The sequence below is a fragment of the Danio rerio genome, chromosome 18 (assembly GCF_049306965.1).
Source record: "Danio rerio strain Tuebingen ecotype United States chromosome 18, GRCz12tu, whole genome shotgun sequence".
In the NCBI taxonomy this organism is placed as follows: domain Eukaryota; kingdom Metazoa; phylum Chordata; class Actinopteri; order Cypriniformes; family Danionidae; genus Danio; species Danio rerio.
Window position 1 is genome coordinate 17,459,638 of NC_133193.1, and position 18,080 is coordinate 17,477,717.

General features: G+C 37.6%; 1 protein-coding gene across 1 annotated transcript in view; it reads left to right on the top strand.

Annotated features, from left to right (window-relative positions):
• The window catches only part of itpr2 (inositol 1,4,5-trisphosphate receptor, type 2), a 164,623-nt gene that overhangs the window by 143,038 nt on the left and 3,505 nt on the right, over positions 1–18,080 (top strand). The gene's annotated exons all lie outside the window — the stretch shown is intronic.

Here is an 18,080-nt window from a genome sequence, read left to right on the forward strand (position 1 = left end):
ACAGAATTTTCAATTTTGGGTGAACTGTCTCTTTTTATAAGGTTTTTGTCCTATTATATATTTTAGAATTTTTTTACATTTTTTCAATACTGGTTTACAGCTGGAAGCGTATAACAATATGGGCAAAACGTGCTAAAATAGTTGGCAGTTCATTCCGCTGTGGCGACCTCTGAAATTGTAGAAAGTTGCTATTTATGTGATCATAAGCCACTATGACCAAAGCTGATTATGTAATATAAAAAATATATAAATACAATATTGATGATGATGATGATGATGATAATAATAGCAATCATAATAATACATTTTATTTGTAATGCACTTTTCTTAATCCCAAAGCGCTAAGTGTCCTTTATTCTGTGTTAAATGTTAAAATTGCGTGTTTGAATACCGTTTTAAGTGACATTTATTGCCACACAGAAAGTGGCAGGCAGTGAATAGTTTACCTCAGATCTTAAAAAAAAAAAAAAACTTTTTTTTTTTTTTTTTTAGATTTACTATGTATGATTTAGATTAAACCTGTCAATTTTGTGGCACTATTATACTTGTGAATGAATGGTATTGAAATGTTTCTGTTTTGTTGCATGTGATGCGGACAGCCAAATTGCTTGTTGCTGGAAACTTGTCATGTTGTTTGTTACTACAATAGTACATGGTGTTAGACTAAAAAGTTGTGGGGAACTGACGTCATTCATCAGCTGACCAGTTACTGTAGTTAATCACGAATGCAAGAAATATAGTTCTGAAATTGAATGACATAATGCATTGACATTTAAACATTTCAAATGTCCACATACTTTTTTAGAAGGATTTTAAAAATAGTAAACGTAATTGCAAATTTTTTGTCTTGTAATTCAGATTTTGCAAAACTATTTCCAAAACAGGTGTATATTTCACAGTTCTGTTTTTTTTTTTTTTCAAATCAAAATTGCTGTTGCATGTATTTATCTCACATTTTCCTACAGTTATGACTATTTATAGCAATTTGCATATTTATATCTCATAATAATTTTGATGTTTTCTTTCATAATTCGGGCTTTATTTGGAGTTTTATATGCTGCTTCACAATTCTAACTTTATTTCTTCCCATTCTGAGTTTGTATCCTGTCATTCAAAGTCGGATTTGCTCAGAATGGCTGAGATTGTCCAGTTTATTACCTCAGTTTAGTAAGCATGTGTTTGAACACAGTATATATCTTCAGATCTTTCTGCAGGAATCTTTACAATCAGATTTCTTGCAGCCCTTATACTGTAGTTACGGACTGAGATCTGTTAGCACTGCCGGCAACTAGCTCTCTGCAACTCTCACATGGTCACCCGCTGAAGCTGAGCAGGGCTATGCCCTGTCAGTACCTGGATAAGAGACCACATGGGAAAGCTAGGTTACTGCCAAAAGTAGTGTACCTGAGGCCAGCAGGGGGCGCTCAATCTGTGGTATGTGTGAGTCCTAACACCCCAGTATATTGATAGTGACTCTATACTGCTCAGTGAGCGCCATCTTTTAAATGAGATGGATGTCCACGATGTCCTTATATAAAAAAGAGTAGGTTTTTAACATCTACACTGGCCAAATTTGCCCCCTGTCCATCATGACCACCATATCATAATTAACTTCATTACTCTCCACCAATCAGCTGGTCTGCTGTAGTAGTATCAGTTTGTTACTCATGAGGACATTTAAAACTACTGTGCTCCAAAACAGGGACCAAATTCAAATTTGGAACATATAAACGTTCGCCTAAATATATTTCTTTGACATCGCCTCATACTTCAGATTCTCAACTAATTTTTTAACCAATCAAATGCTCTGTAGAATCTGACATGTCCCGCCCCTTCAAAATGCTGTTCATTTGCTTTTCATTTGATGTGCTTGAGTTGAGAAAGGTAATGAAAATGAAATGCTATTGGCTGTTTTATTTTTTAAAGGGGAGGGCCTCATCTGTCCCACCCTTACATCAAGCATCGAATAAAAAAATGCACATTTCAAAGCACTTCATGGGACCTTTTACTAATTACTGAGTGTTGCCACAAACACGAGAGCCCTCATTAAAGCCGAGATGGGGGCGATGAGACACCAGTGACGCATAACAAAAGCTTGTTTAGTTTCACCAGCATTTGTTCCATCTTACATAAGGATTTTCAGTTGTTGTAGTAAAGCAGGAGGCAGAAAACACCAACTGAATGCAAACAAAGCTTTTTAAGGATGTAAATTTTGGAGAGCAACCAAAAAGTCTCAATTCTGAAACAACGTTGCAGTTGTGAGTTGATCACACGGAATTGCAGGATAAGGAAAAGAAAAGTCAGAATTACTGACAATTCCAGTATAACATCTTCTAATTATCAGTTAATGTCCTGCATTTTTTGGGCTTTTTTTGTCGCAAATTTGCAACGTTATATTTCATAGTTCATCATTTATAGGCTTTCTAACTTTATTTCTCTCGTTTCTGGGGTTATTTTTTTGTTCTGAGCTTTTTTATGAGAATTGTGACTTAATTTTCTATATGCATGTTGCAAGATTTTATTTAGCAGTTTTTATTGTTTCACAAATGAAAAAGAAAAACTTTTCACACTTGTGACTTTTCCACAGTTGTTAGCCTATAGTTTTTATCGTATATAGACACAATTTATAAATATGTCATTTATTCATTCATTCATTTTCTTTTCTGCTTAATCCCTTTATTAATCTGGTGTCACCACAGTGGATTGAACCGCTAACTTATCCAGCTCGTTTTTACACAGCGAATACCCTTCCAGCCACAACCCATGTCTGGGAAACATCCACACGCACTCATTCACACACATACACTACGGACAATTCAGCTTACCCAATTCACCTGTACCGCATGATTTTGGACTGTGGGGGAAACCAGAGCACCCGGAGGAAACCCAAGCGAACGCAGGGAGAACATGCAAACTCCACACAGAAACGCCAACTGACCCAGCCAAGGCTCGAACCAGTGACCTTCTTGCTGTGAGGGGACAGGACTACCTACTGCGCCACTGCGTCACCTATAAATATGTAATATAATATATAATTGTATATGTATAATATACACTCACCAGCCACTTTATTCAGTACACCTTACTAGTACCGGATTGGACCTGCTTTTGCCTTTAGAACTGCCTTAATCTTTCATGGCATAGATTTAACAAGGTACTGGAAATATTCCTCAGCGGTGTTGTTCCTTATTGACATCATAGCATTCTGCAGTGCTACATGGATTTCTTTGACATCACCTCATACTTCAGATTCTCAACTATTTTTTTAACCAATCAAATGCTCTGTAGCATCTGACATGTCTTTCCCACTTCAAAATGCTGATCATTTGCTTTTCATTTGATGTGCTTAAGTTGAGCAGTGATGAAAATGAAATGCTATTGGCTGTTTATTTTTTTAAAGGGGAGGGCCTAATCTATGTTCCACCCTTTCTTCATGTTTTATGCATCAAATAAAAACTGCACATTTCAAAGCACTTCACGGGACCTTTAACTAATTGTGTTGCCATATTGACATGATAGCATCACGCAGTTGCTGCAGCTTTGTCAGCTGCACATACATGATGTGAATCTCCTGTTCCACCACATCCCAAAGGTGCTCTATTGGATTGGTCTGGTGACTTATGAGGCCATTTGAGTACAGTGAACTCATTGTCATGGTCAAGAAACCAGTCTGAGATGAGTTGCACTTTGATATGGTGCGCCATCCTGCTGGAAGTAGCCATCAGAAGATGGGGCACACTGTTTTCATAAAGGCATGGACATAGTTAGCAACAATACTCAGGTAGGCTGTGGCATTGACACGAAGCTCAATTGGTATTAATGGGCACAGAGTGTGCCAAGAAAATATCCCCCACACCATTTCACCACCACCACTAGCCTGAACTGTTTATACTAGGCAGAAATTGAGACTTATCAGACCAGGCAACATTTTTCCAATCTTCTGTTGTCCCAATTTTAGCGAGCCTGTGTGAATTGTAGCCTCAGTTTCCTGTTCTTAGCTGACAGGAGTGGCACCCAGTGTGCCCTTCTGCTGCAGTAGCCCGTCTGCTTCAAGGTTGGATATGTTGTGCATTCAGAAATGCTCTTCTGCAAACAGTTCCTCGGTTGTAACAAGTGGTTATTTGAGTTACAATTGGCTTTCTATCAACTAGAAACCAATTTTATCTTTTGTCTAAATTTTGACTTTATTTCTTGTAGTTGGAGGTGCACATGACATATTTGTAATTCGATCATTATTTCTGGCAGTTCTTCAATAAAAACCCACTCTGAATTCAGTGTAAATCTACAGTGCTTTCTGCAGGATTCTGCTCGCTCCGATTCCATGAAGCCCTATTAGTGCTATATTAACTAATTACTGTGTGTTGCCACAAACACGAGGGCCCTCATTAAAGCTGAGATGGGGGAGATGAGACACCAGCCACGCATAACTAACACTCATTTAGTTTCACCATCTTACATAAGGAGTTTCATCTTTTATAGTATAGCAGGAGGCAGGAAACGGCAACTGAATGCAAAAGACTACAGTCTGGCTTTTAAAATGTTGACTGTGTGTGTGTGTGTGTGTGTGTGTGTGAGTGTGTGTCTGCAGTCACTTGAAAAAAAACAGATAATGCAACTCTCTGCAAACGCAACTCACCCTTATGCTTAAAAGAGAAAACACCGCAAGATGCTTATCAGTGGACGCAGCATTGAGTTTGAAGTGCAAGTTTACATTGAGGCAGGTGTGTGTGTGTGTGTGTGTGTGTGTGTGTGTGTGTGTGTGTGTGTGTGTGTGTGTGTGTGTGTGTGTGTGTGTGTGTGTGTGTGTGTGTGTGTGTGTGTGTGTGCGCGTGTGCGTGTGCGTGAGTGTGTGTGTGTGTGTGTGTGTGATTATCACTCAGACTGCTGGATAGAGAGTGTGTGAGCAGGTACTGCAGCAGTCACAGCATTGTTATGTAACCCATCTCAAGTGGCCTGTTATTAGCTCAGCCTATCCTCACACGTGCGCTCCTGTCCCACACACACACACACACACCTGCGACGCCGCTCATTATCACACAGTGAGTCAGGCTTCTTCTTCGCAACACCGTTGTCATGCATCATCGACAGGAATGAAAAAAAAACATCCTCCAGACTTGTGATCAATGCAAGTTCAGAGTTCATGCATTCAATGTTGGATCCGTTTCTCCCAGCTGGGCATCATGGTGTGTGTGTGTAGGTTGATTGAGTGTGTGTATAGGATGTGAGTTGTGTATGTGTGACATATCAGCACAACGATGTATATAATGGCATAGGTATGATACTGGTATTGCAAGAAGATAGTGAATTATGAGGTCATTGCTGATGTCCCCATTTTATTAATCATGCAGAATACGTCTCACCAAGTGTTAGGGGTAGTTTTAAGGGTAGTGTTAGGTGTAGGGTTTGAGTAGGGCTAGCGGAATTACAGTTTGTAAGGTATAAAAGCAATGGAAACCTATGGAATGTCCCCACAATTCACAATAACAAACATGTGTGTAGGTTGTCTCTTTCCGTGTGTGTGTGAACTGATGACTGCGGGAGAGCGTGTCGCGGCCAGCCGTGCTAATCAAACTGATTATTGCAATCACGCTGCTATTTCCAGAGCCAGTTTGATGGCAGTGCTCTGAAACCGCCTTTCCATTACAAAACAGCAGCTTTACGATGATGTGAGACGAGCACACGTGATCCAGCCATTATTCTGTCTATCAGAAGGAGAGAAGAACTTTAATGGCGCTTTAATGACAGTTCAAGCAGCAAGTCTACAGCTGTGCGAATGTGCTGAAACGTGTTTGTGATTTCGGGCATATTCGGTAATGTATGTTCTGCCGTTTTGCATCTTAGTGGAATGAGATGGCAATGAGAAATAAGGTTGAAGTTGGCTTGTTTTGGGGATTTGTTTGGGAGCTGACGTCATTTTTAGTGTTTAGCTGAAAAGCTCACCAAGTGCTCACCAAGACTTGCTGTGTTTATATTATAACAAATAGGTGGCACTGTGGTGCAGTGGTTAGCACTGTCACCTCACAACAAGAAGGTTGCTGGTTCAAGTCCCAGCTGGGCCAGTTGGCATTTCTGTGTAGAGTTTGCACGTTCTCCCCCAATTCCTCCAGGTGCTCCAGTTTATGCCCCAATATTTTAAAGACATGTGCTATAAGTGAATTGAATGAACTACATTTGTTGTAGTGTAGAAGTTTATATGTGAATGAGAATGTGTATGGGTGTTTCCTAGTACTGGGTTGCAGCTGGAAGGGCATCCATATATACCAAAATAGTTGGTGGTTCTTTCTGCTGTGGCGAACATTAAAAAAAGACTAAGCTGAAGGAAAGTGAATGAATGAATTCTAACAAATTGAAATAACTGATTACAGTGGTCTTAGTGCTGAATCTTAAAGTGAATTGAGCCTTGGCAAGTATGGTTTTACCCATACTTGAAATTGGTCCTCTGCTTTAACCCATCAAAGTGGATTGGGATTCAAACCTGCAACCTTTCAATTACAAGTCCAACTCCTTAACCATTAGCCCACAAGTGTTTTTTTGACTGTATTATTCCCATCTTCTTTGTCACGTGACCTTCAGAAATCAATTTAATATGAAAGTTAACAGATGACATCGTGGCGCAGTGGGTAGCACTGTCACCTCACAGCAAGAAGGTTGCTGGTTCGAAGCCTGGCTGGGTCAGTTGGCATTTCTATGTGGAGTTTGCATGTTCTCCCTGTGTTGGCGTGGGTTTTCTTCAGGTGCTCCGATTTCCCCCACAGTCCGAATACATGCGCTATAGGTGACTTGAATAAGCTAAATTGTCTGTAGTGTATGAGTGTGAATGTAAAAGCGTATGGGTGTTTCCCAGTGCTGGGTTGCAGCTGGAAGTGAAACCGCTGCATAAAACATTGATAAGTTGTCGGTTCATTCGGCTTTGGCGACCCCATATTAATAAAGGGACTAAGCCGAAAAGAAAATGAATGAATGAAAGTTAACAGATGGAGATTTTATATGTAATGTAGTCATTCAATCATTTTTTTTTCCGGCTTAGTCCCTTTATTTATTAGGGGTCGCCATAGCAGAATAAACAAACAACTTGTCGACAATATGTTTTACACAGCGGATGCCCTTCAAGCTGCAACCCATCACTGGGAAACACCCATACACTCTTGTTCACACACATACACTTTTAGACAATTTAGTTTATCCAATTCACCAATACTGTAGCACACCCATTGGAAACCCACACAAACACGGCGAAATACCACACAGAAATACCAACCGACCCAGCCGAGGTTTGAACCAGTGACCTTCTTGCTGTAAGGCAACAGCGTTACCCACTGCGCCACCCTCTATGTAATCTAATGTAATGTAATATAATTTAATAGTCATACTTTTTTTATAGCGCACTTTGCAAACACAGGAATAAGCCAAAGTGCTGTACAGAACATCTACAACAAAATAAGCATAATAGTATATAAAATACATAAAATGCAAGATATATATATAGCTAAACTACCTAAAAAGCCACATAAATTTAAATAACCCGTTATAAAGATCAGGTGTCAAAGGGCAAATAAAAAAATTGTTTTAAGAGATGATTTAAAGGAAAACACGTAAGAGGCCTGTCTAATGTGCAGCGGCAAATCATTCCCAAGTCTAGGACCTACCACAGAGTAAGCACAATCCCCTCTAAGCTAACACTTTGTTTTTAGCTCAATCAGGAGAAGCTGATCAGCTGACCTGAGAGAACAAGTGGGCTTACAAGGGTGTATCAGCTCAAAGATATAAGGTGTGGCAAGATCATTCAGAGATTTAAAAACAAATAAAAGAACCTTAAACTGTATTCTAAAAGGATCTGGCAACCAAGTGACGGAGGCTTATGTGGTTATATTTGCGTGTGCCAGTTAACAGGCGTGCTGCAGCATTTTGCACCATTTGCGAACGGGCAATAGCTGCCCCGCTACTCCCCATGTACAGTGCATTACAGTAATCTAACGGAGTGCTCAATAAAAGCATGGATTACTGTCTCAAACTGTTGTTTTGGTAGATATTGCTTTTTTTGCTAGTTGTCTTGAATAGCTACAGTAGATTTAGCTACCGCTGTAATCTGATTGTCAAATTCAAAATCTTTCACCCCTAAATTTGTGACTGTAGGCTTAATATGCTGAGCAAATGAATCCGAATGAACAAATTTGTAACTATAAACATGTTACAGGTTTCTGTATAATACATTTCACTGATCCCAGACTTTTAAATAAAAAATTACTGTACCATGCTTTTGGTAATAAGGAGGCTGCTTTGACTTTTTGACACCTTGACTTAAATATATAAACAATATACTAAACTAAATCTTTGCTGCTTAATTCTGAAACTTCATTTCCCTCTGTAATAATTTTTAATGTGTGCTTTGGTGTGTATACATGTCTAAATTATATCAGTGTTTAATTTGAGCCGGATCCTGTTCTGGAAAATGTCAGATATTTGTGTTTTGCGTTTCAATATTTATTTTAATTGATCTGGCATTAATTATGTGTGGTAAATACCTGTGTATGTGGGTGTGCGTGCTAGAGAGAACGTGAATGAGAGCAAGTGAAGGCTGTGTGGATTGTGTGTGCGTGCACAGGTTAAAAAAAAAATCAAGTTTAACTATTGGCTGCCAACAATATTTTCAACCACTCATCTTTCTTATGTTTACAATTACTCTCATTATTACTTTGCATGTTGTGAGCAGTAAAAATAAATAATGACATAGTGGCCTGCCTAAATAATATCTGTATTTCTAAAATTGCAAAGAGGCAGTCAAACATATTTTCATTTTTTAAAACCACGAGTAAATCTAAAAACGAGCCTGATCAAGAGATCTTGAAAAGATCAAACTGCGCCCCTAGATTATGATAGCTATTAATTTGGTAATTAGCTAATGTTAACTTACAGTTTCAATCAAAATAATTAGCCCCCCTTTTAATTATTAATTTTTAAAAATATTTCCTAAATGATGTTTAACAGAGAAAGGAAGTTTTCACAGTGTGTTCGATAATATTTTTTCTTCTAGTGAAAGTATTATTTACTTTTTGTTTTAGCTAGAATAAAAGCAATTTTCAATTTTTTAGCCCTTTTAAGCTATTTTTTTGATAGTCTACAGAACAAATTATTGTTATAGAATAGCTTGCCTAATTACCCTATCCTGCCTAGTTAACCTAATTAACCTAGTTAAGCCTTTAAATGTCACTTTAAGCTATGTCGCTTTAAGCTCTAGTAAAATATTATTTACTGTCATCATGACAAAGATAAAATAAATCAGTTATTAGAAATGAGTTATTAAAACTATTATGTTTAGAAATGTGTTGAAGACCTCATCTCTCCATTAAACAGAAAATGGGGTAAAAAAATAAACAAGGGGGCTAATAATTCAGGGGCTTTAATAATTCTGATTGCAACTGTATATGTCAACCACTGTTTACAACTATTGTAAAGTGTTAGCAAAAACTTCTGAATAAATTCAGTATATATTAATGATTGACTTGCACGCATTTCTGATGGAGCTAGCTGCCTTTTATCACTGAACATTAAACGTTAATTAATCACAGATAATTTTAAAAGTTATGATCAGTTGACTCTGACTAAACTCGTCTAGCTGTGGTCTGTGTTTCATGAGAAAGATAAAAACAATGTTGTTTTCATGTTTAGTTCTTGTCCTCAGGTTGTATCTCTACAGAAAAATAGGCCGCTTCATGAGACGCGACCGTCACAATCTTTCCTCTGTTCCCCCGTCCTCACCTCACCTTAGTTTTCCCACTTCTTTCAATGCTTTCTCAGACATTTCATAAAGCACCGTGCCCTGAAACCAATTAACAGCAATTTACTCCTAATCCCGATTTTCCCCTTTTTCCTATGCAAGATCCCATCGAAACCTCAAGCAAAGACAAATTGCTCCTTTTTCCAGCGAGATAAAGACTTTCTGTCCAGATTTTGATATGAAAGTGCACTTGACCTTGTTCATGTGCCTGTTTCTCAGAACAGTGGTGTGTTTATCCAGTGTGTTTTTCTTGGAAAGTCCCGATCCCTATTGTATTGCGGAAAAGCGTGATGTGTTTAAGAGTGTAAATGTGCTCGTGCCCGGGTGTGTCACCTCGTGAGTGAGTGTGTGTTGTTTGATTGTGATTGTGTAAGGGAAGGCAGTTTTTTTTTTTCCCGCCTCTAAACATATCCTGGAACTCTTGAGTGCACCTTGCAGCTCCTGTCAGGCTGACTGTGAAAAGCACCTTACATAACTGCTGTGATGAGACACCCTTCTTATCTCACACACACCCCAGACTACATTTACACACACGCACTAATCACATACACACTGCACAGAGGAAGATATCTTGTTCGTGAGCTACTGTGTGGGCATACACACTTTACAAATATAATGACTCACTGTTATTATCAAAAATACAACAAAAAAAACAACTTCCGGTTTTTAGAATTATCTTTGCATCCTGGTGGTTGAGTTGTCTGGATATTCAGCACTGGCTTATATTCATATGAACTATCTGACAAAGTGCTGTTGAATTCTTTGAACATTATGTAGTATTAATCTTAGAATATTCTGCATTGTTTTTTATTAATTCAATGGACTGGAGTAAATAATGTTTCTCCCCATACTATAGTTAGCAACATTAAGACATGATATTTTATAAACAATTTTTAGGTGGAGCATACGCAGATGTTTTGACGAAGCTAAGTTACTATTAACTGTCATACAGTTATTTAATCAGCATAGGACTTATGAAAATGATGCTTCTCCTATAGAAAACTAGTTTGCTACACATTTTATTCAAAGCCTTTTAGACTGATGACTTTAGACTGATGTAGGCTGTTAAATTACTGCAATCAATCAGCTAGGTTACTGTTAGCAACCATTTGCATATACGCTCACCGGCCACTTTATTGGGTACACCTTACTAGTACTGGGTTGGTCCATATTTTTGGTACTGGATTTTGGTCCAAATTGGCATGGTAGCGTCATGCATTTGCTGCAGATTTGTTTTCTGCACATTTTATGATGCCAATCTCCCGTTCCACCACATCTCAAAGGTGCTCTTTTGGATTGACATCTGGTGACTGTGGAGTACAGGCCATTTGAGTGCAGTGAACTCATTGTCATGTTCAAGAAACCAGTCTGAGATGATTCACGTTTCATGACATGGAGTGTTCTCCTGCTGGAAGTAGCCATCAGAAGAAGGTTACACTGTGGTCATAAAGGGATGGACATGGTCAGCAACAATACTCAGGGAGGCTGTGGCATTGACACAATGCTCAGTTGGTACTAATAGGCCCAAAGTATGGCAAGAAAATGAAAATACTCCCGACACATCACACCACCAGCCTAACCCGTTGATACAAGGCAGGACGGATCCATACTTTCATGTTGTTGACGCCCAATTCTGACCCTACCATTCGAATGTTACAGCAGAAATCGAGACTCATCAGACTAGGTAACATTTTTTAAATCTTCTATTGTCCAATTTTGGTGAGCCTGTGTGAATTGTAACCTCAGTTTCCTGTTCTTAGTGGTCAGGAGCGGCATTCGGTGTGGCCCTCTGCTGCTGTAGCCCATCTGTTTAAAGGTTGGATGTGTTCAGAGATGCTCTTCTGCATACCTCAGTTGGAACCAGTGGTCATTTGAGTTAATGTTGCCTTTCTATCAGCTCAAACCAGTCTGGCCATTCCCCTCTGACCTCTGGCGTCAACAAAGCATTTGCGCTTACAGAACTGCTGCTCATTGAAAAAATCTCTGTAGATCAGCAGTTTCTGAAATACTCAGACCAGCCTTTCTCATTTAAATCACCTCATTCTAATGTTCGGTTTGAACTGCAGCAGATCGTCTTGACCATGCCTAAAAACATTGAGTTGTTGTCATGTGATTGGCTGATTAGAAATTTGTGTTAATGAGCAGTTGGACAGGTGTGCCTTATAAAGTGGCCAGTAAGTGTAGTATCTTTTCTCATACATGTATGTGTTCTGCAGCAAGCGTATATGAATAGAGATGAAATTGTGCACTTTTTCCAGAGGACATACAATGCAGAAAGTTGAATACATCTCAACTTTTCAGTGTCAAGCGCCACACAGATCATGTGACAATAACCAACCAACCAGCTTCACACTTTTTTTTGGATTATACGCTTTTGAGAAGTAAAGATTACTACCTAGACTATTACCTCTGGTAAGCACAGAGCACCGAAAACACTAAATCTTTTTTTTATTTCTTCAAATTAAAACTGGTATCAGAGCTACTGTAGGGGATTGTCAGTGGGGGATCCTTGCAGAGCAGAGCTGATGGTTGTTTAGCAACGAAAGACACAAGCACAAGCTCATGAACGCATTGAAAATGGTAGAGGAAGCATAGCGATAGGATATGTGAATGGCCCCTTATGTGGTTAAAGCCTGAATTACTCTAGCTGTGTGTTTGTTTGAAAATAACTGCACACCTTAGAAGGCTCGTCAGCCAATCTGAATCAAGCAACAAAATAACTGAAGCGCTCAAAATTATCGAATTAACTTAATTACATGCAAACTACATTTCTGAAGCATTGTTATTAAGGTAAAGATGATATACAGCTTGATATACAGGGGCTTAATATACATTAAGCCTTTTTGAGTCCATTATTATGAATCAAAAGCACATGGTGAAACAAAGTCTAAACACATGGCGAAACAAATCCTGTATGTACACTTTCACTGATGGCACATTGTATTTATAGTCTCTACAGATACATTTCAGTGAATTCACGTTGCTTCCACACACACATTTAGGATAATGTTCTTGTTCGTCATGTCTTGTTGCTAATTCTGAATGGATGTACTGTACTGTACTCTAGGTTTACAGCCAACTCGAGGAGGCTGCTTCAACTTTTTGACACCTTGACTTGTTGAAATATAAACAAGATTTTAAAAAAAATTAAACTAAATCTTTGCTGCTCTACACTCTCAGAAATAAAGGTACAGGTGCTGTCACTGGGGCAGTATCTTTTCAAAAGGTACATATTTGTGCCCAAAGAGTCCATAATGGCACCTCAAAGGTACTTTTTAGGTACATTTGGGCACTAATATGCACCTTTGAGGTACCACTTTGGACTCTTTGGGCACAAATATGTACCTTTTGAAAAGGTACTGCCCCAGTGACAGCTCCTGTACCTTTATTTCTGAGAGTGTTCTGTACGCTTAATTCAGCAACGTTTTATTTTCCTCTGTAATAGTTTTTAATCTGTGCTTTGGTGTATATACTGTGTACATGTATTAATTATATGGATTTTTTTGTGTAGTTTAGTTTTTAGATGTGTATTTGGTTTTTTTTTTTTTGGAAAGATTTCTTTGTTTACCTGTAAAAAAAAAAAAAGGTTTGCAGAAAATGTAGTTTTGTGTTAAAACTGAAACTATGTAAATCATGACAGATTTAGATACAAATTTACGTTTTTGCTTCTGTTCAGGGTTTAGAACAAAGCTCTGCATGAATTTTGTTACATTTTATGATCTTTTTTGTAATATTTAATTGTGTAAACACTGCTGCCCCTGAAGATAATTGCCTCACTTTGTGTCCTGCAAAACAAGAGAGGAGTTTGTTCATTAGTGAAAATGTTTTATTGCAACCTTTAAATGCCTACAAATATCAATTGAAGCAGAATAATTATAAAATAAAACTAGATTGAAATTATTGCATCAATTTTTTCATAATTCTACATTATGTATTTTGGGCTTTGCAATGCTTAAGAGCAGAAGTGCCCAAAGTAGGGCCCATAGTTGGCCCATGCTAACCCTTTGATTATTCTCCCTCAAAAGAGAGGGAGAAGAATGGGGAGGTGGTTGGGGCGAACCTCTTTGACAGAGATCATCATTTCAAATTTATCTAACCTTTTGTTTCTTTGTTTACTTGAGAAGCTACAAAAAAGACAACTAAAACTAAAGGTTGTAAATGAATTAGACTTTTAAAAATGTAAATACTGTCAATTTACAGATAAAGGACAGTGCAGAAGGCATCAGCGAGCAAATCAAATCAGAGCAAAGGCAAAAGTCGCACGACTAGTGTATTCAGCATTGAACTCCATTGATATATAAATGGGATTGTTTATGTTTTTACTTTCGTTCATTATAAAATCAGTAAAAAAAATATGCTGTATCATTAATCATTACGTTTTAAAGCAAGATTTTCTAGTTATTTTTAAATATTAGCAAATAAATAGCAAATTACACATGGCAAATTTTATGTAATATTGTTTGGTATATTTAACTCAGCCCACAGCCCTCAATCAAGTTTGTTTTTTGGCCCTTTATAAGAAAAAGTTTGGATCCCACTGCTTTAGAGTATTTAGAAATAATTCAGTGCAGTCTCCATTGGAAGGAAAATCCCTCATTAATGGATCTGGTACTGAATGTTAGAATATACAATGATAAATATTCAGCACATACGTTAAGATTTGTAATTAATGTGAAAATGTACATGAATGTACAGGTAATTATTTTGTAAAATAAAAGCAGATTGTGACGTACCTAACAACATTAACAAAAACATGTATTGAGATATGCAGACTTTATGAACATGTATTAAAAATAGTAGTGTACTCTAAAATAATTTAATAATGCTACTGTATGACTAAATTAGCCATTATGGAAATTCTAGGGTAAATATTCAGAACTCTTCAGTGTTTTGACATTTTGATAAAGTTATACAAATACACAAGTATAAGTTATACATAAAATTTAGGAAATGTCAGGGTGCTATATCTATATGGGTTTCATTTTAGCAATTACTCCCCAAAAGAATGGCTGCCTTGATATTTCTGAAGTTAAACATCCTTCTATAAAATAGTTAGTTTTTTTTTTGCTAGATATTCAACTCATGTTTATTTCTATAGTGCTTTTACATTGTTGATTGTGTCAAATCAGGTTAAGATAGAAGATTATAGTAAATTGAAACCGTGTCACTCGTTTAAAGTGGAAGTTCAGTTTAGTTTAGTTCAGTATGGTTTAAGTTTCACACTGAAGAGCAAATCCATCGATGCGCAGTTCCCAAACCAGTGGCGAGAAACAAACTTCACCAGTTGACGAAAGTGAAGGAAAAAACCTTGAGAAAACCTGGCTCAGTTGGACATGACCATTTTTTCTCTATCCAAACTTCTTGTGCAGAGCTGCATGCTGTCATGCTCTCCGATTCTCCATGACCGCTACAGCATATGCTCAGGATACTTCCTGGTCCAGGATTATGGATACCTTGGCATCATCTCTTCACAGGTTTTAGATAACATCTGTGGCACTGCGCGATCTCTAGAGGCCTCGGGATGAGTATCCCCAGGTGGAAATAGAGAATCAATAAAATAATTAGCGTAGCTGCTGTTCATATTGTATTTATAAGAGACAAATCGAATTTTGCTGCAAAAATGAGCGCTATAAATGAAAATAGTAGTTGTGTAAACAAGCATGTAAATCATATCAGTATTTTTAACAAAATGTCTGGTGCATTACAACAGGAGGAGTGTGTCCTACAGGTGGTTTGTCAAGCCCACTCACCTGCATGGAGTAAATGGTGACAAAATAAATAGCAAAGTCACAAGAAATGTGCAATAAATCATGATTTAAAAATGACTTTATTTTCAATTAAACAAATGCAGCATGTAATACACATAAGAGACTCTTCGAAAACAATAAAAATTCTTTCTGACCCCAGACTTTTCAACAGTAGTGTACAGTATACTTGCATTGTTTCTCCCCATGACCCAACACAAACAGACTTGTGACCCAATTTTTGCAGCCCACCATGTGCCTCGGCTTTTTCGAGCGGCAGTTACTCATTGACAACACGCTGTGCTTTGGTGCGCTTCAGTCTTTGAGGCCTTTAACAGCAGCTGTTATGCAACAAAACTCTACTGCTGTACTTAGAGAGTGTGAGACTGTCAAAAGGGAAAACATCCTCCAAGAAGTCGTGTTGTAAACTCTACAGCCATTAAAGATGGATTTGTAACACATTCAGATTTTTTTTTTTTTTTTTGACAGAGATTTACTGTCATACTTCAAAACACCTGCTGTTAGTTGTGTTCCTGTTAACGTGTGTAATGTGCCTCAGTGTTTTATTAGACTTGGTAATTATTTAGCCAATTTACGTGTATTTACTGTATTTAGCAGATACTTGTATTAAAATCATTCATTCATTCATTTTCCTTCGGCTTAGTCCCTTGTTTGTCCGGGATCGCCACAGCAGAATGAACCACCAACTATTCCAGCATATGGTTTACACTCATACACTATAGCCAATTAAGATCATTCAATTCACCTGTAGTGCTTGTCTTTGGACTGTGGGTGAAACCAGAGCACCCGGAGGAAACCCACGCAACATGCAAACTCCACACAGAAGTGCCAAATGGCAGAGCCTGGACTCCAACCAGCGAACTTCTTACTGTGAGGCAACAGTGCTAACCACTGAGCTTCCTTTCTGCCCTATTAAAATCACTTACAGATAATTAATTTAATGCAATAAAACAGAAAAAAACAGAGATTTTATTAAGGATGTAGTTAAAAAGAAGAGAGAGATCTCCTGTTGTTAGGGATTCAGCATTTCAGATGGGCTTTAGAAGATCATTTCCCCAGCTAGGAACAGTGAATGTGAAGGTTCTGGAAAGGGATTTTGTACCTATCTGCTATGGTAGCATGAAGTTATTTGTTTAAGATTTCTATTAGCCATATTTAGAAAACACACATAAACATATAAAGTTTGTTCATATTTTGTGAAAGTTTGGTCTCTCTTAAACCTCATCCTCACTACAAGCAACTTACAGCGACAAAGCATCAAGCGACCGTTCATTTCAACAGAGCAACTTTCGGTGACCTCGTCTACTCAAGCGACAGCACCCTTTGGTAACCAGGTGGGCGTGTCGAACGACGCAACAAAGTTGAGAATTCTTCAACTTTATGCTAATGAAAAGTGACTTTCTTGAACGACAGCCAATAGGAGCACCACTAGAGCTCACGTGATCCTCTCTCAGCTCACTCAGAGGCCGGTTGTATTCTCCGTGCTGTAGACCAACACAGACCTGTGTTTGCAGCAGATCACTGCCCAGAGCAATATGCAGGTACAAAGTAGCTGCTAGTGTGAACGAGGCGTTTTGCTCACTAAGACTGCATTTATTGGATCAAAACCACAGTAAAAACAATAATAATTTAAAATGTCGTAACTTCAAAGTAGTGTTTTAAATGAATTGTAAAAAGACGTTGATTTATCATAAATGTACATTTTTAGCTTCAGTATTAAATTATCTTTTCAAACATTTATAATTTATTTAATTAATGCTGATAAAATTGTTGTTATTATTATTATTATTATTATTATTATCATCATCATCATCATCATCATCATAGATACTTAATTATTTTGTTAACTTCTATCATTTTTTCATTATTTTCTAGCCAGGGTGAGGACGTGGACGCTAATTTTACCCATTTCAGTGTTTACGAAAAATGACATCAATAAGAACACATGTAATTTTGAGAAACTATACATCAGTCTAAAGTTACAACCCTTAAGCAGCAATTGTAGCTAGTTGTTTTTCAATAGAAAGCTTAAAAAGAATGAATTTACTCACTTTGAGCAAGTTTTAAAGAAAACGCTTATTAGCTATGGAGTACATATCATTGTAATAACAAGACAAAGACACAATCATTGCTGTACATCAGGGTTTTTTTTTTTTTTTTTAGGTAAGAGTCCTCAGTACAACATTCCATCGAACACATTTAGTCCACCAAACAATAGTGTTGAATTATGAATGGTTATTCATTTGTTTATGTGCCCATTTTATCTAGAGACCTACTGTTTATATTGTTTCCTATGTTAGTTACAGTGGAAACGCTGTTTTTGTAGTAAAAAGCAACTCTATGTACATACAGTAGCAAAATGTACAACAGTTACAAATAAAACGAGACCACAAACTTTATGAAAGGTCAAAGTTAAAGCTACTAAAATCTAAACAAAGCAGTCGAGTGGTTTGACTTTCTGCATATGTATATCTGTGAGCTACTTTAGGGCAAATATTTCACCATTTAAAATAAAGTGAGGTTTATTCATCTATTGGACA